This window comes from Anser anser, assembly GCF_964211835.1.
Source record: "Anser anser genome assembly, chromosome: 1".
Classification (NCBI taxonomy): Eukaryota; Metazoa; Chordata; class Aves; order Anseriformes; family Anatidae; genus Anser; species Anser anser.
In genome coordinates, this window is record NC_139720.1 from 169,897,039 (window position 1) to 169,920,340 (window position 23,302).

General features: G+C 35.0%; 3 long non-coding RNA genes across 3 annotated transcripts in view; 2 read left to right on the top strand and 1 right to left on the bottom strand.

Moving 5' to 3' along the window:
* The window catches only part of LOC310893061, a 97,054-nt gene extending 96,160 nt beyond the window's left edge, over positions 1-894 (top strand). The window contains exon 5 of the long non-coding RNA XR_014578675.1: positions 840-894. This is a non-coding gene — a long non-coding RNA (uncharacterized lncRNA). The remainder of the gene's footprint in view (positions 1-839) is intronic.
* LOC310893062 overlaps positions 1-23,302 on the bottom strand; it is a 74,845-nt gene that overhangs the window by 28,618 nt on the left and 22,925 nt on the right. The gene's annotated exons all lie outside the window — the stretch shown is intronic.
* LOC310893060 lies at positions 19,200-21,887 on the top strand. The gene is made up of 3 exons (XR_014578674.1): positions 19,200-20,170; positions 20,375-20,464; positions 20,682-21,887. It is a non-coding gene; the product is annotated as an uncharacterized lncRNA (long non-coding RNA).

Here is a 23,302-nt window from a genome sequence, read left to right on the forward strand (position 1 = left end):
ACTGGAAGAATGAGGAAAAGGTAAGTACTTAGGAGGCCTAGAAAGAGATGCTTTGTTTAAAGAACCACAGCTCCTATAGCAAGTGATCACTGGATACTCTGCAAGGTAACTTCTGAATATTCGTAGTTGAAGAAATATATTAAGCAGTAACATAAGCAAGAAAACTGACAAAGGAGTTCTTATTAAGCTTGAATTGTAAGCTGCATTGCTGAAGTTGCATATTGATTGTAAACGGAAAATGTACTATTGTCAGTTTTGAAGATTTCTCTGACAGAATCTTTCCAGGGACACTATCGATAAATTATATTTGCACACACTTGAAGATACTTTTACATTTCAGTAGTTGTGGAAAAGAAAAAAGTCTGAGGGTAATTGAAGTCCAGATCCAACATCCATTAAAATTTTCTATGACAAACTTCATTTACTGCATAGATGATTTAATAAGTATACACTTTTGTCCTACAACACATGGACTTCATTGCTAAAGAGGGATGATATTTTACTGAATCTATTCAGTAATCTTCTCTCCTTCCACATTTTCTACAACATAAATATGGATTACTCACAGTTCAGAATGTATGTTGACTGTGAAATTAAAAACTGATTGTAGGAGATACTAGTATAACCTTTCTAGTTGGTCTGCTTCATGCAGCAGAGTAGTCGAGGTAGCATTTTCACTTGTTGGAAGCCGGAATATAACTAAGAATCATCATTATATACACCAACATTTAGATTACTGGTATGATATATTTTAGTCTGCTACTTTTTTCTGATTATGTTAATTGTGCTAGTCAGGTTTATCTACCACATGCTACAATCACACTTTCATTTTGCTATAGAGAAAACTCCTGTGGAGACCCACACTGCAGCAGCTATAGGACAGGATGCTCCAACTGAGAATTTAGAATCCCTATCAGCTCACAAGGTAAGACAAGTGTTCTACTACTGCATGAGAAGCCGTGCCACTACAGCAACAAAGCAGAAAGAAAGTCATAGCAAAGTCATAGCGGAGAAAATATGATGTATGGGTTACTCAGCCAGCACTTAAATGGAAGTTAACTGGGCTAGGATTTGTTCCTGATTCCACTACAGACTTCCTGTGCTGTCTTCGTAAACTGATAGTTTTCCTTCTATCTCACAAAAATAGCAGATCTTCCCTTCTGCACACAGGTGTGGAGAATAAAGATTTTAAAGACAGTGAGACACTTAGAAGTTACAATACTTCAGACCATGGATACTGATAACATAGAAAGACATCATGTACAATGCAAAAAAAAAAAAAAAAAAAAAAGCAATTAGAAATTTAGAGGTAACGTGCTCAAATCTATCCAGACAGAAATAGAGTGTCTCATTTGGAATGAGATGTTCTGCTCCGTTGCTCTCCACTGACTATAAAGAAACTGCAGTCAGACCTCAGATCTAGACATATACGCTTAGATGAATCCAGCCCTCAGACTGTAAGAGGAGATTGAGCTTTCTGTTGCCTTTCTGCAACATTTTGTTACTGCAAGGTTTCTTGTAAGTCAGCTTGCTGAGTAATGTGAGACCTGGTAAGACCTCAGTCTTGAGCAACATTTTAAACTCTGGACTGTGGAATTTGAGGATCTGTAGAGAGGAGTTTGGGAGAGGTATATTTGCCTTCATATGTTGGCAGTCAGAAAAAGCAGCACTGATAAGTTAACTTGTTATGGAATTAATGAAGTTCTATATGTATATATACATCCCTTTTAGCCCATGCCATTCACAATAAAATCATCCTTTCATGTTAATAAGAGTCCAATCGTGCACACATTGAAGTAAAAAAGAGTTGAAGTATATTATGTAGAATGATTGGCAATCATAGGCTGAGGTAGACTGATCATCCAATTAAATCATAGAATATTAAAAAGGTCAAAGTAATATACAGCTAGTCTAATTAATAGACAATGAAATAAAATTCTGATTCTCACACTCTTGAATATAAGCCCAGTCCTGAAAACAAATGACCTACTTTATTTATGAAATCAGTTCCTTTGACTTCAGGGTACTTCATAAGGGCATGTGGATCCTTGCCTATAGATTACCTTGAAGAATAAGTGCCTAAGTCTCTAGTTCTTCTATCCTGTCCAGGTAGTTTTACTAAAATATTTATTTTCTTTTTCGTTCTTTATCTGTATCTTACAAGGAAGCTCATATCATCCTTTTTGTCTTCATGAACAGTAGATAAAGATTCAGCCCTTTAAAACTTCATTAATATGTTGTCCTAATGATATCAAAGGTATAGTATAATTCAAACGTCAGTTCTATGTCTGTCTTCTGTGGTTTATGTGGATTTCTATTAATATTTAATTTGGTTCATTACCTAATTTATTGTGTGTTGGTTAAAGGAATTCGAAGACAGAGGTGCTGTGTTAGCATAAAAGTCTCCTCACACTGAAGCAGGAACCAAATATGATGCATGCACAATAATGCTGGGACTTTGTTTATAATAAACATTTTAAATGACTGATTTTTTCTCATAAATACTCTAAGTAGGATGATCTATGAGATTTCTAATTTATTCTTGTTTAAAATTTAACCATGCTTTTTTAAAGCATATCAATTTTGTTAATACCATGTAATTAAAACATGTCAGTGCACAGCAAGTTTTAGTCTAAATTAATGACTATGAGAATTATTTTAATTAAATAACCAATTATAGAAAAATCGCAAGCATGAGAGCTGACATTTAAATGAATTTCATTTAAATTGCTTCTTAACATTGTCCCATCTAGGACACTAATGCAAAATGAACTATTGTATCAACATAGATTATCACTATTTTTGTATGCACATAATGTATTCATATTCAATCACTGGAACAGAGATGAATATTTTGTATTGATCTGAAATGTCTATGAACAAAATACAACAGAATAAGCTGAAGCACAAACAAAAATCTCTTGTAGCTCTGTGACACAGTACAGCTGTATTTCTCTTGCTTGCACAAATATTTCATATTTCCATTCTTCATACACTTATAAATTTCCCATTTGATTGAAAGTGAATTTCTAAAATTACTTTGAATTCAAATGATGTTGAAATTCTAGCTCTCCTATAAACACACGTGTAGAATCATGATGGGCTATTCAGTTTTCATCCTTTCAGATTTAAAGGGAAAAAAAAATCTTCTGTTAGAAGCATTTGCTGAAATGTATCTTGCTCACTTTTAACTGGAAAGTAAGAATGGCTTACATAGTTAACCATATTATTCTGCACTGCACAAATCGTTACTGCATTTGTCTAACAATCACAGTCAATTTAGTTAGATGCATGGTGCAAACAGTGCCAGGAAACTCCTAAAGCTATTTTCAAAAAATGACTAACAGTATAATACATTGCAAATCTGTTCTTCTCTACTGTAGCTTTAAAGATGTCACAGGAAAAGGGGGAAAAAAAGGCTTCTGCATTTTTGTTCATTGATTAACCAGTAATGTTATGTATAAATAATGTATCTGACAGTATGGCAGCCCACTTGGGATATTGTGCCATTTACTACAAAATAGGATGCAACATGCGGCTGAGCAGCAAGAACAAATTAAACATCTTTCCTTGGTAACTTTAGCATTTTTATTAGGTGATAAACATCACAGTGAGAAGAAAAGCAGATGTAGATATTTCAGCAATATTAACCTTAATCTAAAGCTATCTATAGGCACGAAATAATATTTATACATTCCTAAAAAATGCTTAAATTGTGTCCAAAATATGCTGTACTGATCTCCTTATATTTTATGGGACTCCCATGGAAAACAGTTGATATGATCATGGTGTAAAACCAGGATTTTTTCCAGAATACTATAACTAAATTCAGTGAAGTGTTATGTACAATCTTATCTTGTTAACTCGTAACATAGGGATATCACTGCAATATGTACTGTAGAGCATATGCAATGTTAATATAGGTGAGTATTTTAAAACTATTGCCCTCATCAAGTGTTGGTATTCTAAGTCTAATTAAATGATTATAACTAAAAATTTCACAGGCTTTCTGTGTTTAGGTTCCAAAATGTTAATGAAAAGATTTTATCAGTAGAATATTAAATTCCTTTAAAAGCTATGATTATATCATTTTGAAAGTTACCTAAAACAGCTCAAAGTGTCTTGGGTCACTGAAAATACTTTAAATGAAATCAATGAGACCCCTAAGAAAAGCCATAGAAATTGCAAGGTAAAGAATGATTATATTGTAAAGTAAGGAAAAAAAATGCAAAGGATATTTATTACATCTGATGAAGTATGGCTTCACAAGCGTATATTTATTGGTATGTTCACACTAGATCAGTTTTCATAAAATTATTTTCCACCCCAGGCAAGTACCTGTATTCACTGATTTTGATAGAAAAAAATAATAATAATTAATTTTACTGAAATAAAAACTTTTAACATCAGTATTGTATAATTATTAATTTTGAATTACCACTAATAAATGCATAGTAATGGTATTTATATTCTCAAATTAATCCAGAGGAGTTAGATAGCCAAACCTTAATGAAAATCAATATGAGTTTTTAGCCCAAGCCCCTTAGCCTGCTGTGGTATTTCCAATAATTGCATTAAATACCGTTAAATGGAACAATTAAGTATTATTTAACATGATTCAATACCATACACCTTGAATTTGTAACTATCATTTCAAAATCACATGATCACTACATCTTTCTGTGTATTGAGCTAAATACCCAATTTAGACTCTCTGTTCATTGTCCTCTTTACAAACAGCAAAAGCTGTAGCAGTTTATTTCACATCTACACAATAATTAATCTAATATCCCCTCATATTTAATAGTTACAATGGTTAATGTTTATACCTGAGGTAATTCCCATTGCACAGTGAGGAAGATTATCCACTTGATTAAAAATAAATCTTTTCACCCCTGCACTTGATACTGTACCTCCCTGGGGAAGCTGACCATAATTCTTGCTTGCTGTACCTCATTCTACAAATGATGAGCCCATTTTCCATGGCCAATACAGAATGTAGCACTGGGGTTTAAACAGGACAGTAACTGAATGACTTTTCTATACCAACTCCATCTGGAAACAAATCCCAGTTATTTACTTACTTGTTGCCATTAAAACCCAATGGCTGCCATGTATTTCCCAATATTATGGCCCATGAGATGATACAATTAGTATTTTTATCTCAAAACAAGGAATAACTTCAGCTGGAGCAGAAATAATGAGAAGCAACAAATAGAAAATGGTTGCTGAAAGACTATTATACAGTTTCAGGTACTGAGATACCTGGAACAGGAAAGACCAGATAGCAGGGACTGAAGGGCCCAACAGCATGAGATTGATTCAGGTATCCAAAGGAGATAAGCACCTAAATTGACATCCACAACAGCTGGCATGTTTAGGCACCTCAATCCCATGCTATGCATCTCTGTGAATACTGATCCAAAAGCAGCACAGGTGACTAAGCATGTTAGGAAGTAATCATTAGTCTGCAAGCAAGCTCCTAATTGTGACTAAACAGTGCTGCAAAATTCCAAATGGTTTGTTGTACCTGGCTGCATATATTTAATTTTCCATTGTGTTAGACTAGAGATGCTACACCACGTCAAATGGACTCATGTATAAATTGTTTCAAAGGAAAGACAGCTTCCTTCTCAACTGATAGAAACCCTGTGAGTCATATCTGTCTGCTTCAGAAACAATTGTGTTTTGACTTTGACTTGTAAATTCTTTTATTTTATTTTTTTTTCCCTGCCTAGTAGACCCAATAGCTCTGGGGGAGTAAGCTGGATTCTAGTCAGGCATGTATGTCATCAGTGAAGATATTCTATCTCCAAATTTCCCGCTGGAATGCCAAATGCTGCCTTTATTTGCACCTTCACAATCCCACTGGAGACAAGGTGTCTACTCAATTGTAATAATCTGGCCTGAGAGAACTCTACTGTTGGCAGTGACTTTCAGATCCCAGAAAAAGGTTTTCATGTCTGGCAGTTAAAAAGAAAAACATTTTTGTGCTTAATTTGAGTAAAATTGATAGAAATTCACAGAGATAAAACAAATAAAGAACTCTATCGTGTTTTTGCAACATTTCTTTTCAGAACTAGAGCTCCTCCCTCATCAAAAAAAAAAAAAAAAAAAAAAAACAGCTCTGTAAATCACCTCAGGATGAACATTTGTCACGTGGTGATTTTTAAATCTTTATGATTTGTACTTTATGTAAGCTTTTGAAAGTATTAAGAAAACTATGTATTGTGCTGCTATATACTCATCCAGAAAATTATGTTTGCCCACTGAAAGAAGAACTTAATCTTAATAACAGATGAGAAAACTTTCATAATTTTCCATTATAGTTGACTATTATGGTAACAAATTAGAACAGATTTTCTGTTGAATAAAAGTGACCTCCTCAGTTTTATTACCCAGCTCTGCTATAAGTTCACATATACTGCAGCAGGTGGATGCTATGTAAAAGTTAAACAGAGAAAGTACTAACAGCATTAACTTCTGCATGGGATTCTTACATTTAATAGTTTAGACCACAATGGACAGAATTTCATGTACTTGTGCACTTCTGCATAAGTGCCAGGTGGTAGGTAGATATGCAGTGATTTTAAATGAGAAAGCTTGACAATCTTGATAACCTCTAAAGGATGCCCGAACTAAACAGTGAGCACCAGTGTTCAGGTTCATCTTATGGAGACCGAAGATTGACAAGGGCAGTTTTATGGTTATATTTGAGCTATATTTGAGTTTGTGAGGGGAAAAAAAATCTTGCTATCTCAATTTATATGCTATTCAGCTGATGTTACCTACATATTCACTGCTAAAACACTACTGCCTTGGCAGTTGTAACTGTCTACTATAGTATCCACAATACTTTGAACAGATTTTTAGTCAGTCATTCAGGGAGCAATTTCATAATTTATGGGTGAGGTGGAGAATAGACTTTAGTAAGGTACCCAGAACTAATACAGACAACTGAAGTGATAATGGGAAATATAAAAGATACTTATGTAAGTTCTCTCAAAGCTCTTAGGAAAGCGTGCTTTGTTTTAAAATGGAATTTGTCTACATTCAGGTTTCAGCTATATGATCTTTTTTCCATCTCTCCTGCTATATTAAGAATCCTCTACTTGCAAAGGTCTCTTCAACTTATGAGGAACATGCCCATTACATTCATGCTGAGTTTTACTCTTCTAGAGAAATAAAACAGCTTGAGATTTTTAAGTTTACCACTGTTTTACTTCTCTTTTGTAGCTCCCCTCAGATCTCTCAGATTGTTATTGCAACTGTAAAATGTAACAGCAAAACTGGACATTGTACTCCTCTATTATGCATTTTGTAATGAAGAAAAAAGTCTTCCCTCTTGTTGTCTGCCTGTTGAAATATTTGGGGATTGCAAGCTCACACAAAGTTCATAATAACTTCTCTCCCTCATCTGGAAATTACTGTCTTGTCTTCCTGAAACATGACTGCTCATTGTGTACATGATCCTGTTTTGTTGCAATATGGAGTAAAATACATTCATTTGGGTCAATTACTGTCTTCTGGCTGAGGCACAACTATTTTTCAGCTGTTCCGATGAGGTCACAGAAAATTATATTAAAAACTCTCAGATAAACCATCACACTGGATGGCAGCAATTGGTTGGTTTTCTTCTTTAATATCTAAATCATATCAGTCATTGGACACTGTTTTCTTTTAGGTGTGAGCTTTCTACTCTATTTCTAGATGGCAAGTTTGCATTTGACTCCACTAGACAGAATTTGCTCTGTAGGAAATGATTAATATACTATGTAATCTTACAACAGTGTTTATATTATTACTGTCACTAGTAATATGTATAGATATATAGACTACTATACAGAGAACATACGGCAGAAGTATGGGGCTAAGTGCAGTAGAAAACATACACCTTTTACTGCTCCCATCTCAGTTAATGTTGAATTATTATTAATTTATTCATTATTATTGTATTAATTCCTTTTTCCTTTCAAATGTTGGAAGGAATAAGAATCCTGCCAAGAAAAGTTTAAACAATGAGAGCCAGATTCTGACCTAATTATTTATTCACACTAAGTAAGGGTACTTGACTGTTAACTTGAACACATATTTTCATCTTAAGTGAAGACCTTGACAGAAAATTAAAAATTAAAGATTTTTCAGGATATAACTATATATTATATAACTATATGTTATAAAAATATTCTTGTAGCCTTTCCCACCTATCTGGATACCCAAAGCATAGATAAGTAGTAAGCAGTAGTCACTTCCAGGTGGAAATTCCAACTTTACCTTTTAGGGCTGAATTATCCTCTGGATTATGACTATCATTTTCCATTTATGCTACTAGTAGCCTCTAGCTAGCTTCCCAGAATCATACAGGATAAAACCAGACTCCCATGCTTAAACTTGAAAATTTTTCGTAGGTAGCTGAAAAATATATATATATATATATTTGTATGTGTTGTGTTTTTTATATATATATATTTATATTTTAGCTTAACAACAACAAGAATACATATTTAAAAGAAATTTTATTAATAATCCTAGAACAATCTTATATGGTTAAGGTAATGCAGTCTCTGACAAAAATAAATGAAATGCCCGCAATTTCCACAGAAACTATTAACTTCCACTAGCAATGATTTTTGACAGTAAAGATACTTGTTATGGATGCAGAAATACAAAGCAGGGTTGCAGCTCTTCCCATTGGTAATAAAGTATTCCATAAATAAACATTTGCTCTGTTTCTTTTTTAGCAAAATTACCTTTACTGCTTGCATAGATTTTCCAATATATAGGTCAATCTGTCCTAACCTTTTCTGAAGGAAAGTGAGAAATGTTCCCTATGAACAAGATAAGACTTACTGTGTCTAACAGCACTATTTGCAAACACCAAAGAGTAGCAGATTCAAAAACTGCAATATAAAGCTATCAATTAATTTTGTTGTAACTGTATGCACCTGTGAACAACTGCTTAATTAAAGAGGCAAACAGAAATATCTCACAATAATGCTTCAAATTACTTGCATTTATGTGACTCAATTAGTTGGAGTGGATAAATACAATTGGAAAGCTGCCATACGGACTTCTGGAAATAAAAAAAAAGATAGAACTGCAGAGATACAAAACCAAATGGGAGGATTTAGGCAGATAAAAACAGATTATTCTCAGAGGTTCATAGGCCTATACAAATAGAGAAGATAAGAGAAAAAGATTCTGTGTAAATATATATAAATATCTATCATGGTTTTGTCTGGAACAGAGTTAATTTTCTTCATAGAGGCTCACACAATGTTGTGTTTTGGATTTTTGATGAAAATAATGGTGATAACACACTGATGTTTTAGCTGTTGCAGAGCAATGCTTACACAGAGCCAAGGACTCTTCAGCTTCTCAAACACTGCCCTGCCAGTGAGGGGGCTGGGAGTGCACTAGGAGCTGGGCAGGGGGACAGAACTGGGACAGCTGGCCCAAACTGGCCAAAGGGATATGCCATAGCATATAGTGTCATGCTCACCAATAAAAGCTGGGGTAAAGAAGGGGGGGGATGGGGGGGGGGGGGATGAGGGGATGAACGGATGGATAGACATTGGTAGTGATGGTGTCTGTCCTCCCAAGAAATCATTACACATGATGAGCCCTGCTTTCCTGGAAGTGGCTGAACCCCTGCCTGACGATGGGAAGTAGCGGATTAATTCCTTGTTCTGCTTTGCTTACACCCACAGCTTTTGCTTTACCCAGTAAACCATCTTTATCTCAACCTGTGAGTTCTCTCACTTTTACCTCTCTGATAATCTCTCCCATCCCACCTGGGGAGAGTGAGCAAGCAGCTGTGTGGTGCTCAGCTGCCTGCTCAGGCTAAACCACAATAGGTCATTTACTGACACAGAGTTACTCTTTCAAAGACAGTAACATTAAGGGAATTGCCTGTTTTGGGCAGCGTACTCGTGGGCCCCTTTTCTGTCCTCTATTTCCCATCACAAAGCAGATATAGAACAAGTGGACCAGGATTTTGGGGAATTAAACTAATCTAGAAGTTCTCCACAAGCATACCAATTGTGCTTCATCCTCTGAGACCAGACTAGAGAGAGGCAAAAGCGAAAGAATGTGAGTTGTGTATGGTACAGACACTAGATCCTTAGCACTGTATGTCTTAATCGAGTGTTTCTCTTGCTTTTCGCTGTTTCCTAACATAGGAATAGCCTAAGTCATCTAAAATTACACCAGACAGAGAAGGCCCTTGAATTCCTTCTTCCATTTTCATAAGCCTGTTTTGGGATAAGATTTAGCCCTATATATGTGTAAATCTGTTACTGAAAATGTCTTTTTCTCATCTTCATATTTAGTTCAGTGTTTTTCAGTATCATCTAGAAATGTCAAAGGGGATCAGAAAGGAGAGAGATTACACTTTAAAATGCTTCAAAATGTAGGGTTCAAAATCTATTTTAGATATTTTTAAAATAACAGTCTTTTCTCAGCTCCACTTCCCACACATTCTCTTCCTTAAAGAGTGGTCGAATATTCTTGATTTTGTATGTGAGTCAATGATTTGTACAGGTACATTGTAACTTAAGTGGGAATATTCTTCCAGGTGTAGCAGGGAACAGATGGACAGAGCGGAGGAGATAACAGGACTGGCTGATAAATAAACATTAATAATAATAATAATTAATAATAATAATATAATAAATGAAATGTTTATTTTCTGTAGGAACAATTATTTTTAAGCCAGTTACCATTTTTGGACTTATATTCAACAAAGTGATCAGGTTGTTTTATTTTTTTTTCCTCTCTCTTTGGAATACCTACACATTAGTTTACAACACGCTGGTTTTCAATATTCAAATACATTCACAAGTTTCTCTCTTCAAAATTTTGAGAAGTTAACACTGAAATGAATTTTATTAAGACACAATGATTCATGGGTTAAAAGAATATCTGTTCATTGGAGGTAGAAGGGCACCAAGGGTAGAAGTTTCATTACTCTGTTCTTACAATCACTTTTGATTCCCCTCTATTTTCCACTTTTTTTTTCTTTTTTTTTTTTTTTTGTAACTATAACCTGAAGATCATCATAATAGCTTTTTTTTTCATAAGGTCATAAAATATTCATATCTGACCCTATGTTTACTTCCCTTTCCCAAAAAGCAAACATGTAGGTAAAAGCACAGGATACAAATGCATTTGTTAGACAACCCAATCTGGCTCTAAAATCTACCTGCGACCTAGAAGACAAAACTCCTCACACTTCTAATTGAAGGCAACTACCCAGCTGACAGGCAAATATGCTTCAGAGAGCTCTTTTGCTGCTGTGATGATAGCATCTTGAGGTTGTTCCCAGGTGAAGGGAAGGGAGGTAAAAGTGAGAGTCAGAGAGTGTGACAGTTGTTCATCTATCTTGGAAACACTGAGGACCTTGGAAATATGAATTAAATTAGGCTATGTTTTCATGAATACATTAATCTAACTTAAGTATAAGAAGCTGCTAAAGGAGATGATCACTCCATCCTTCTCTCTGTTGTCTCTTAATACCTTTTCCCTTGTGCCAACAGGTGAGGTCGTATGTTTACTTTGTAAACTAATCCAGAAACTGATTCAACAATCAACCTCTCAAATATTAACACTTTTCAGTATCAGTTCCTTTTGTTTAAATATTAATGGAGAGTTGGGGGTAGGAGGGGCCAAATATATAGACAGAGGAAAAGTTGAGAAAATTGCCACTGAAAGTGATAACTTCCAGGCTTAGATCATCTCAATGCTGTTGGTAAACCACAGCCTTATTCACCCACAGGGCTTTGAATGCAGCTCTGACTCAACAGTACTGAGCCAACAATGTACTTTATGGGCAATGATGATATTGCCCTATGATATCATGAAAGAAAGTTGTCACTTTCAGCAATTGATGCAGTTCTTATGTCTGAGAAAACTGATGCAAACTGCAGTGCAATTGTGATAGCACTGAGCATTTTAAAACGGGAGAAAAAAGAGCTTATTTTAAATGATTAAGGCTAAAAAATCCCATGTCTTTCTTTTTTTTTCTCTCTCTTTCTTCTGAAGGAGTCAGGCTTCATAGTTATTAAATTAACTGAGGTTGCTTCTGCCCAAGCATATTTTAAGTAAATCTAAAGATAAGGGAGATATTTCTAATCAAAATAATGTTCCATAAAAATGGAATACAACTTCCTAACTATTTTACAGTGGCAGGTGTCTGTTTTTTTTTTTTCTTTTTTTCTTTTTTTTTCTCCTTGCTAGGTAAGTATGTACTTCACATCAGTAACAAAGCAGAACTCCCATTTCAAAAAAAAATATAATTTAAAAATGTTCATCTCTGTCTTCCAACATGGTATTTGTTACCTTTGGTTAGCTCCTCATGGTCAATGTAACTGTGAAGACATCTGCATACTATCTGTACAAATGGTAACCAAAGTGATGAGAGGCATCATAGGATTGCACAGTCTTGACATGGTAACCCATGAGAGCTCTGTAACATGTCATTGTGGCTATAAGTGCAGAGTTCAGGGAGGATTTTGAACTCATAGGACAATGACCCTGTCTGATATCTCATTTGTGCTCCAGAGTAATCCCTAGGGACTGAAATGATACTATATTACTTCATTTCATTTTTTTTCTATATGTCCTCAGCCCAGTTCTGGTGTCTGAACATCCAGGAATAATGATGAGTACAATGAATATGTCTTTAGGGTGAAGGTTGTGCTTGGTTCAAAAGTCTTGAAATTGATCTTCTTTCTCTTTCTCTCTCTTCTTCTTCTTCCTCCTTCCTTTCCTTTCCTTTCCTTTCCTTTCCTTTCCTTTCCTTTCCTTTCCTTTCCTTTCCTTTCCTTTCCTTTCCTTTCCTTTCCTTTCCTTTCCTTTCCTTTCCTTTCCTTTCCTTTCCTTTCCTTTCCTTTCCTTTCCTTTCCTTTCCTTTCCTTCCCTTTCCTTCCCTTTCCTTCCCTTTCCTTCCCTTTCCTTCCCTTTCCTTCCCTTCCCTTCCCTTCCCTTCCCTTCCCTTCCCTTCCCTTCCCTTCCCTTCCCTTCCCTTCCCTTCCCTTCCCTTCCCTTCCCTTCCCTTCCCTCCCCTCCCCTCCCCTCCCCTCCCCTCCCCTCCCCTCCCCTCCCCTCCCCTCCCCTCCCCCTCCCCCTCCCCCTCCCCCTCGCCCTCCCCCTCGCCCTCCCCCTCGCCCTTCCCTTTCCCCTTCCTCTCTTTCTCTCTTTCTACCATAAATAAATTAGAATTTCTGCAAGAACTTTTCACATACTCCCATCATTTATTGGTTCAACTAAATATTAAGTCTTCTGCCCAAAATCTATTTTAAATGGCATCATTATACTAGAGGTGGATACATGTCAGAGCAATAAATGAAAAATGCATAGCAAACTTCTCAGTTCCTCAAGAAAGGCCTCTGTTAATTTTCCCCTCAAGTGCTAAGTAAAAATGTAGTTTGAATAGATCTGGCAATACAAAAAAATCTTAATTAAGACAGTTCAGCTGCAATGTACATTTTTCAAGAATATTTTCATTTCTTTTTATAAAATAGTACTTCAGACTAAGTTTTGAAATTGAAAATCAGTTTTGAATGGCAAAATATTGTTTGTTCAATGTTCTGTTTCCAGAAAGTTTTTGTGTTACAAGGGCATTTCACCATTATTCTCCCCAATTTCTTCATCTGAATAAAAAAGAAGGAGAACAAAAAAACCTTGATGTGTTGTCATGCTGTGATGGGATATGTTTTTTGAAGTCTTTGCATTGCCTTATTTGTCTTTATTATTTAAATGCCTGGTTTAAATTTATATGATGAATTGAAGTCTGGGGGGCGTACCCATATTAACTGTAATCCAGCCAGCACTTTGGAGTTTGCTGCTACCCATATTACTTTTGATTTGTGTGGCAAATCTCCAGGTTTGAAGTTTCATTGCAAGTGCCTGAAATCGGAGTAGGATGAGCGTTGTTATTTTCATTGTTTGGAAAACAAAAATGTACCTCTGATAATTTTTGTCTTTGATTACTGCTTCTTCAAAGGATTTAAAACAGAATGAAAGCCTTTGAAAATTTTAGAGATGAAGAGACATGAGAGTTATTCTGTATGCACCAGATAAACAGATGTCTTAGCTTTCAAACTAAACCCAGAAAATATAATCACAAACTTCATCAGAAGCAGATAACAATCTAGGTGCACAGTACTTTACATTTTACTAATGTGCAGTGGGAGAAATAATAATACTACTTCCTTCACTTGTCTAAATATTTGTTTCAGACTAACAGCTCAAAAAACATGTTGGTAATAGCAAACAAAATATGATAAATTCCTTTGAGGGTAAAATATTCTCAGCATAATGTCATTATAAGCACAAGTAAACACACTGAAAAGTATTTGCATGTAAGTAAGACACTCATAACGCTGAAGGTCTTAAATTGTGAATTCCCAAATTAATAGGTATCAGATGTCATGAGTGCTTTTCATCCTGTAGTAGAGTCTCATTGAAAAGTCCCAATAAACTTAAATTGAAGTTGTAATCATTCTGAGGATGGCTACATGACAGGACCCATTCATAGTATGTAGAAAAATGCCTGTTTGGAAGTATGTAAAACAGTTTAGAAATAGCTGATGATGTGTTTTACTAAGCCAACTTCTGCAAAATAACTTCCATTATACCCTAAAATATGGTCAGCTTTAAATAACCCACAGAAGAATCATATAAGAAATGTAGGCTTCTTGTATTCCTCTTGGTTCCATACACTTAGGATGTTAAACCAGTGCATACACCTTAGCTGTAGATAATGGGGAGGGTAGTGAAAGCCACAGAACCTGACTAAATTGAGCAGAAAAAAGCCTAAAGGGATTCAGATTCATTTTATGGTTTCCTTCCACCAAAAGGAACAAAGTGATTTCTATAATTCCAAGACAAGTTCAAATGCGTTACCTCCATTTATGAAACGACATGCTCCCACGTCAGAAAACCAGTTTACTCTAAAATGAAGGCAAGATAAAGTATGAATAAGACACCAGCACATTGCTTTGGGCAAGCTTCTCTGATGCCCCCCTATGTATCAGACATATTTTTCTTGAAATGGGTCCTTGTGGTTACATGTCTATTTTCACATGTGTATTTTTGGTTTGAATGCTCCGAAAGGATGTGATGACTTCTATTGCCATCAGCAAGATTAATGGTTTTATAACAAAACTGAGGGAAAAGCCTGAGGACAGTGAGGGTACTTGAGAATCAAAAGCCTTCTGGGACAATGTTGGAGGACTGCTGAGGGATAAGGGATAAAGAAGGGATAAAACATGGTGTGGTTTAGATGTTCAGGAAAGATCCATTGAGTGAATTACTCTCAGACAGATGCTTAGTCTTTGTCTTTGGTAGAACTAGTTGTAGTGCAATGTGTGAATGATCACTTGTCCAGCTCTTCGCTTGCATCTTTTGTTTTCCAGTAAATATGTATCTTTAGCCCTGATTCTGACCTTGATTTTCAGTCATGTAATCTAAGCAAAAGTCTAATTGCATTCATATCAATAGAGGAAAACAACTGCTATAAGTCAGAGCCCTACACTACATTTAGTCTGCTGTCATGTCTCAGTGTATTCAAGATTATTTTGATTCATAAAATAAATAAATCAGAAATTTTATAACGCAAATTATATCAGGTGTAGGCACAAAACTGAACAATAAAGTTCTTTTTATGCTATCCTCCATGCCCTGTTTTCTGTTTGTTCTTCTTTTTTTGTTAGTATTCGTGTGTTCTGATTTACTTCTGACTCCCCGTAGATCCCACTGTCTGGTTCCTTTTGACACCAGCTTGGTCTAACATCAGTTGAATATAAAACTGAATTCTTAAGGGAGACCTTTTACAGTTAAAATAGCTAAACTTCATTTTAAGACTTTTTTTTTGTTTTGTTGTTGTTGTTTTGTTGTTGTTGTCATATTTTTTCTTAAGTTTTAGTGGTTTTGTTTGTTTGTTTGTTTTCAAGCAAATCTCCAGCCTGTATATAGAGAGGAATGGTAACAAATAACTATGCATATAAATTCCTAGTTATCGAAAATGAAACTATTATAGCAACATAAAAATCAATGTTTGTCTAATTATTTTCCGCAGGCAGTACAGTACATTGCAACACAGTTTCTCATTAGATTAAATCAAAATTGTTCTTAAATACCATTTTACCAGCTGTTACTAAATAAAGGGTGAAACAAACAGTTTGTAGTATCGTATATGTAGCTTTCTTGCACACATCTTTGCCACCATTACAACAGCTGTATACAATGTTTAAAAGAAATAAACACCCTCAATGGTTATTATTCAGGTTTATTGAAATTCACCTCTCCTCCACTAAAGTACCATCCTATGTTTGTGCTAGTATAAAGCGAACCCACTTCCAGCAAAAATACATCAAAAATTATAAACTAATTCTTACATTTTATTTCTTTTCAATAATTAAAAAAGTGGTGTAAATATTCTTACAAGCAGTCACACTTCTTAAATAATTACTTAGGAGGACAGCTTCATATTTATTTATTTATTTTCATAAATACAAATGCAATATAATATACATAGAGACTGCTAGCGTATATTGCATGTATGTCAGAAACATATGTAGAAGTCTGTGAAGCTTGGGCCCTCTTGAGTTTCTCGGTTCTGTGACTCCCTCAACTAATCTCAGCCTTTTCGGCATATTTATACTTGTTCCCTGATTTCACAGGGGCTTCTGTGAGCTGCAAATAGCAGAAACAGCCCAACCTGCTGCAAAATGACAATGTGGCTGTTGTCTGCTTCAGCTTAGAAGGCAATATAATTGTGCAGCCACAGGAGGGGCATCCCATCAGTTTAAGAAAATCTCAGCCACAGGACAAGTTGAAGATTTTCTTCTATGTGCTAATTCCAGAACTAAACATGGAAACATGGATTCATCTTCTTGCTTTGTCTAGTTTTGCTTTCCTGTTTGTAAAGTAAGGATAATAATACTTTAGCTTCTTCCAAAGGTCCCGGTCTCCTTCCCCCCTCCCCTTCTGGAATAAAGAGATGACTAGAAGGGAGGTGAGGGGTAGAAATCTATTAAAACCAGAGAGCTGAGGAGGAAGGAAACATAAGAAAAGCAGAGACCAGAGCAACAGGGGAGGTTCGTTTGCCAAAGAAAGAACATCAGGCAGAAACATTCTGCTTGTAAAAGAAATTAGCATAACTGATGAGAAAAAATGAAACCTTAAAGAAATATGAAAAAAAAAATGAAGAAAGGGATATTGAGTAGAATGGACTGGGTTTTACACAATCAAATAAATGAAGAAGAAGAACAATGTTTTTTGCAAACTCTTCCACATTTGATGACTAACAGAATCACAGATTGCCTTGCAAAAATAGCAGTTTATGGTACAGAGAACATTATCAGCTAAGGTTGTGGGTGAAATCTTGGCCCTGATGAAGCTGAAGCCATAATTTTCTTTACCTGCAGTGGACCTATGATTTGTCCTCTGGGAACTGGGAATTCTCATAAGAAAATTAGCTGTTTAAATTAAACTAAATTAATTAGGAGCTCAATGTGGAAAGGTATTTGAATATGCATGAAAAAAATACTTAATTTGGCAAAAACATAAGAAGCAAAACAAATAAAAATTGAGCATTTAACTCAAAATAGGTTTTGATGTGAAAGTATTATTATTTTAAAATTAAGATCATTTACATAATAACATATATTTAAGCAACATTCTATAAAAATAAATAAGACAAGTTTCCTGCCCTGGAGAGACTTCATTTTTTAAAAAAATAAAAATAAAAAGACAAATAAATATAATGCAAGTTAAAACAGGTTTGAGAAAAAAAAAAAAAAGAAATAGCATGTATAAAATCAAAATATATATATAGATGGTAGAAAACTGAAAAACAAGTAGAAATATAATTTAGTAACTATGTTAGGTTACAAACAATTCCACTTGTGCAAAATTGTGCAGAAAATCCCTGTTCTTTATTTAAATTTCAAGTGCACTGGTGTCTCTGTAACTTGTATCACATGAGATAAATAATTATTAATATATTTAAAATTTTACCAACCCATCTAAGCTTACAAAATATTTTGAGATAACCTCTTTTATTTCTCTCCTGGTAGAATCATTTTTCTTAAATAATACTTTTGAAGCTTACAAGAAAAGCTGATTCTTACACGAATAAATTATCTTATACTCCATCCTGGGCAGTGGTTTTCTGTATGGGTACCAAATATTTGTATGCTTTTAAATTTCAAAATGTTCTTTTTTATTGAGTATTGAGATCTTTCAATTGATTTACCTTTCTAATCGCTAGGAAGATAACTTGTATACCTCTCCTCCTGACCTGGAAGACAAGCAGGCATAAGAAGGTGGAGACTGAAACAAGCTAAACAGTTTGAACATTACATATACAGTGGAAAAGGAAAGTAGAAGGCTGCCAGATCTTTAGATCATATGAGACTTTCTCCAAATGTAAAGCTTTGTGAAGTGGATTAATCCAGGCCAGAGGGTAGGCTGAAAGTTCAGAATGAAGGCAGATTATGATTTAATGAATGGCTGAACCAACAGAGGGGAAGACACGTGAAACCATTACATACCAGTGAGGAATTTATAATAAAATACTTCCATTAATTTAACTTGCAGACGAACTGGTTAGTGATAGATATAGCTTTTTGTACAACTGAACCCATATGCTTCTGGTATTATACCAAATTACTTTAAAATATTATTTATATAATGTAAAAAGAAATAGTCTTTGAAAGATTAATAGCTTCAAGCAGTGGCTTGATTCAGCATAAACAGAGAATATTTAGGTAATTTCACTGCACATTCATACTTCACAGAATTTATTTATCTATTTATTATCATTCTTGATGTCTCAAGATTCTTCCTTTACGCTAAATCATCTGCAACATTAAGCCTCACATTCTCAGCTACTGGATTTTTGGTGATGGTATTGCCATTTCAGTGTAGGGCACTCTTGAACAAAATCATACTGCAAAATTGTTTTACAACTGTACTTTAAATACTACCATTACAGTGATATAAATTATGCCTTTGCACTAGGTGAAAGATAATAAAAAATAATAATGGTTAAGAGATATTGAAGACATAAGGAGCATAGTGTTGAGTAATATTTCACTCCCTCCTCCTTCCCCCCCCCCCAAAAAAAAAAAAAAATCAATTTCAGAATATTTGTGGCGGTAAATATGCTAAAACAGAAAAGTGATTATGTAGGTCCTCTGCTTCAAAATAATAATAAAAAAAATCTGTATCTTCACATTTATCTTCTCAAAAGTAGAACGGCTGGATCTGGTAAGAAATAATGTTACACTTATTCTGCAGTCAGTGTACCCTTACTTTCACTATTTCAAATCCAGTCTCCTTTATCCTCTAATGCCTCTCTGTCAACCTGATCCTTATGCTTGTAATACCTTTCTTATTCCTAAGTGTATTCTTATTATCAATATCAAACTAGTAGTGTAATGAAAATAAAGAATTGCAAAGTTATCTAATTAAACCAACATATTTCACTGCAAGTCCTGCAAGTAAGGTGGCCCTACTTGGAAATTTTGTGGTTTGTAGTCCTCAGTACAATTTGCCATTATACTCTTGACTGCAGTATTTTCTTGATTGGTTTGTTCAATGAAGGTGATTAACACCATAGGCTTGCAGCACGTCTATTTAATGTTTAATAAATAAATAAATAAACAACAACAAAAAGAAAACATGCTTCATAGTATTACACTCGTGTACATTCCAGCCCTTATTTAAGCATAGTTAATGTCATACTTCTTTAGCAGAAACATTTCTGGTTTGTTTTGTTATTCAGACTTTCAAAAATCAGTTTTGTCACAGCAGAGGAATCTGATTCTGAGAGGAAGCTTTCTACTTCTTTTATTTTTTGTTTTAACATTGTCTCGGAGAACAACTTTTTAGTTTGTATTCTAATTAGACACTCCTGAAGATCAAGAATTAGAGAGTTTGCTTTATCTTGAAACAGCTGGGTTCCCAGCTGGGTTTGTGTAATGACTTCACTAATTTCCTTTCTTTTAATGTGTTTGTTTTCTATTGGTTAGATGCATTGTTTGGAGTTAAAGTTCCTTTGTAAACAGTACTGCTTCCGCTGTTTTAGTTATCCTGAAGTAGATTCTATAGCTCTGATTTATGAGCTACCCTATTTTATCCAAGTGCTTTATGATAACATGTAATCATTTTTAGGTTTTCTAGCTTTTCAGCTGCTGTTTAGTTTTCAGGGATTTGAAAAGCATTCTTCCATGATATCATTAGGAGTTAACAGAATGTTTTCATATATAATAAAGTATCTTTAGGCTAATTTGCTAGGAACTTTAGCACCCTCATTAGTAGCTTTCTGTGTATGGCTTTACAATTTTATACATTTGTTTTTCAGAAATCCTGTCTTCTGAGTAAGGGGACTTTGTGTTTGGGGTTCAGAAAACATGATGGTTTAAACGTCTGAGCAAAGCAACACAGTAAAATTGTAAGGTTCTCAGATTGTCCTTAAAATTTCTCTTTTTATGAAATTGTGTTTTTACTGCACTCCACACCAGAACTGGCTACATTATATGTTTTTGTATTTGTTGATCATTAGCAATGCCATAAGTTTTGCAAGGATAAGCTTTTACTAGTGTTTGTGGGGTTTTTTGTTTGGTTTGGGTTGTTTATTTGTTTTGTTTGTTTGTTTGTTTTCTTTGCAGGTGTCTGTCAGAGCAGAAATGTCTGCTTTTGAAAAGAAGGTTCCTTTTTCCTCCGTAGAGCTTGAATCTGCAGCTTGAATATTACCCTGCAAAATACTTCAGAATGCTCTCCAGATTTATTTTTTAACCATGTTAATTAAAGTTACTATTCTCATTTCACAGAAGGGAATACTGAAAGAACAAAAACAGTGTTTTGCTAAGTAAATAGGAAAACTCTAAAGGTCTTTTTTTCTTGCTTTTCTTCTTTGGTACTTTATTTTGCCCCCTCTTTTTCCTCTCACACAATACGTCAGGATTCAGGCAATTGCACATATTTACCTTTTAAGTAATTTGTATTATTTGGTCTCCAGGAGAGCTCCATCTTTTTCCCTGAAGTCAGAGAAGAATTCAGAGAAGACAATGAATGGAAAAGAAAGAATTTCAGGGACCTGCTGACATTTCTTAAGCCACAATCAAAACAGCAGGTCTGAAATGCCTTTCAGAAAGAAGTACATAACGCAAGTACACTGAGGCAGGATTACAGCCCTTTTGCTGAGAAATGTCCCTCATCCCTACCCACAACAATGCAGACAGCTACTCGCCTCTTAATATCACAGGCAGAGATGGACAAATGTGGAAGAAGGTTGATTTTAACACTGCCTAGGTGAAAATTGTTTATACTCAGGTTTGAAGAAAAGTCCAGGCACTTTTTGTGGTTTTGTCACTATCAGCTTGTTGCTGTCTGTTCCAAACTTCAACTGCCCTTCAGCTGCCCTTGCTTTTTTTCTTACTTCTTCCCCCATATGCCAACACTCAGCTTTCAATTTTGATCTGATGAAGGTAGATTTTTACCTGAAGAAGTTATTTTTGACTGGACACAAAGCAAAGCTGGGGAAAATCCCAAGACAAATAAAAATCCCTGTCATCCTTTTGTGGAACAAGCACAAAGGCCAGATTTTGAATTGACTTAATTTAAATTCTGTGGACCATGAGTATGCTGAATCTCATGTGTCACTCTGGAAAGTTGACTGATTTCTCATAGCTACTATTTATATAATAACTTTATAGTAAAGTTTTTAGAGATCCCTCATGGCAATGTACTCTGCTACTGTATTAAATAAGTTTATCTGGAGATTATCAAAAACTCAAGAGTGAAATCATAGAGCTCCTTAATATACACTGCAGCCAACTATATTAAGTACAGAAACACTTTTTCTCCCACATAAACCATATTTCTAAATGTTTAGAGTGGTATGTAATCATAGTGGCTACTGTAAAAGGCAGAATTCTCCTGTGAGGTATTAATGTTCTATTTATAAATTATTGTTTTCTAAAATGCACAGTAGTAATTATGTTTGTTCACAAAAAACAGATGTTCTTGTTTCAGGGTGGGGCTCTTCTGTTTTGTTTCTTTCCAAGAAAAAAAAAAAATCAGCCTATGAAGCAATAATGCTATCTTAGGCAAGAAGGTGCAACCATTTCTTCGCACAGACGCATTCAGTTTTCATTTACCTGCTTTATGGACTAGCTATACTGTGAATTGACACAACTAAGTCTGACTCTGCTAAGAGACAGCATGGATCCAGCTGGATCTATTAGCTCAGACACAACTGCAAACATGGTTAACCTGCTACCAAAGCCAGATTAGATCAAAAAATAGTAAAGCTGCTTTCATTTGGCAGAAGGAAACAAACTCTGATGATTTAAGCTGGTTCTGTGCTGGCCAGAATAGATGTTTCAACAGTTTGTACCCGAAATTAGAGGTAGAAGGTAGAGTGATAGACAACTGTATAAAGTTTGCTAGTGTTAATGTGAGTACATGAGAGTATTTGGTATATCTGCACTGCTAAATTAACCAAAGACTGAAGAGGATGCTTCAGTGCTGATCCTTCTTCATCCACACTGTTTAATTGCTAGTTTATTTCCTGGCATTGTTTATAAGGTTTTAAGATTGGTATTAAAAAAAAAAAAAAAAAGAAAAAAAAAAGGTCCTTTAGACCATGAGAGCACAGCTGATCACTTCAACCTGGCCCTTGGGTCATGCCCAGGCTGACTTTTATTTAGCAGTAGCCACTGCTTTATTACTCCCCTTAACTCAAGTTCAGCACAGCTGTGACAACCTGAGCTGGCTCTTGTAAAAAAGGATTCAAGCCTCATCTTCCAGAACAGTGCCCCTTTATCACTCCTGTTAAATTGTTTGGTGTCTAAAATAGTGCACTGAGTTAGTAAGAGTAAGTCAGTAAGACTACTTAGCTTTGTGGTTGGGACTCTGTCCTCATGGGAAAAAGATGTGTATCTGAGGTTATATTTTAAAAAATAGAAGATATTACATTGTATAGTATGTATAGAGTTTGTAACTTAAATGAGCTCTGAAAAAGGAAGGAATGCCTTGGAGACTCAACAAGAGAGTACCTAATTTCTAAGTGTTCTTTAAACACAATCTATGTGATAATGGGAACAGACTTGCCAAGTTTCATACTTACGTACTGTTGCTGTTTATGCAAGGCATTTTTACATTTTTGACTCCCCCCTCCATCAGTTTGAGTTGGATTTTTGCTGTCTGAGAATATGTATTTGTACAATCACTAGACATTAGTGTATTGTTTCAAATGCATGTCTCCATAGTTACTGTTTACAGTATC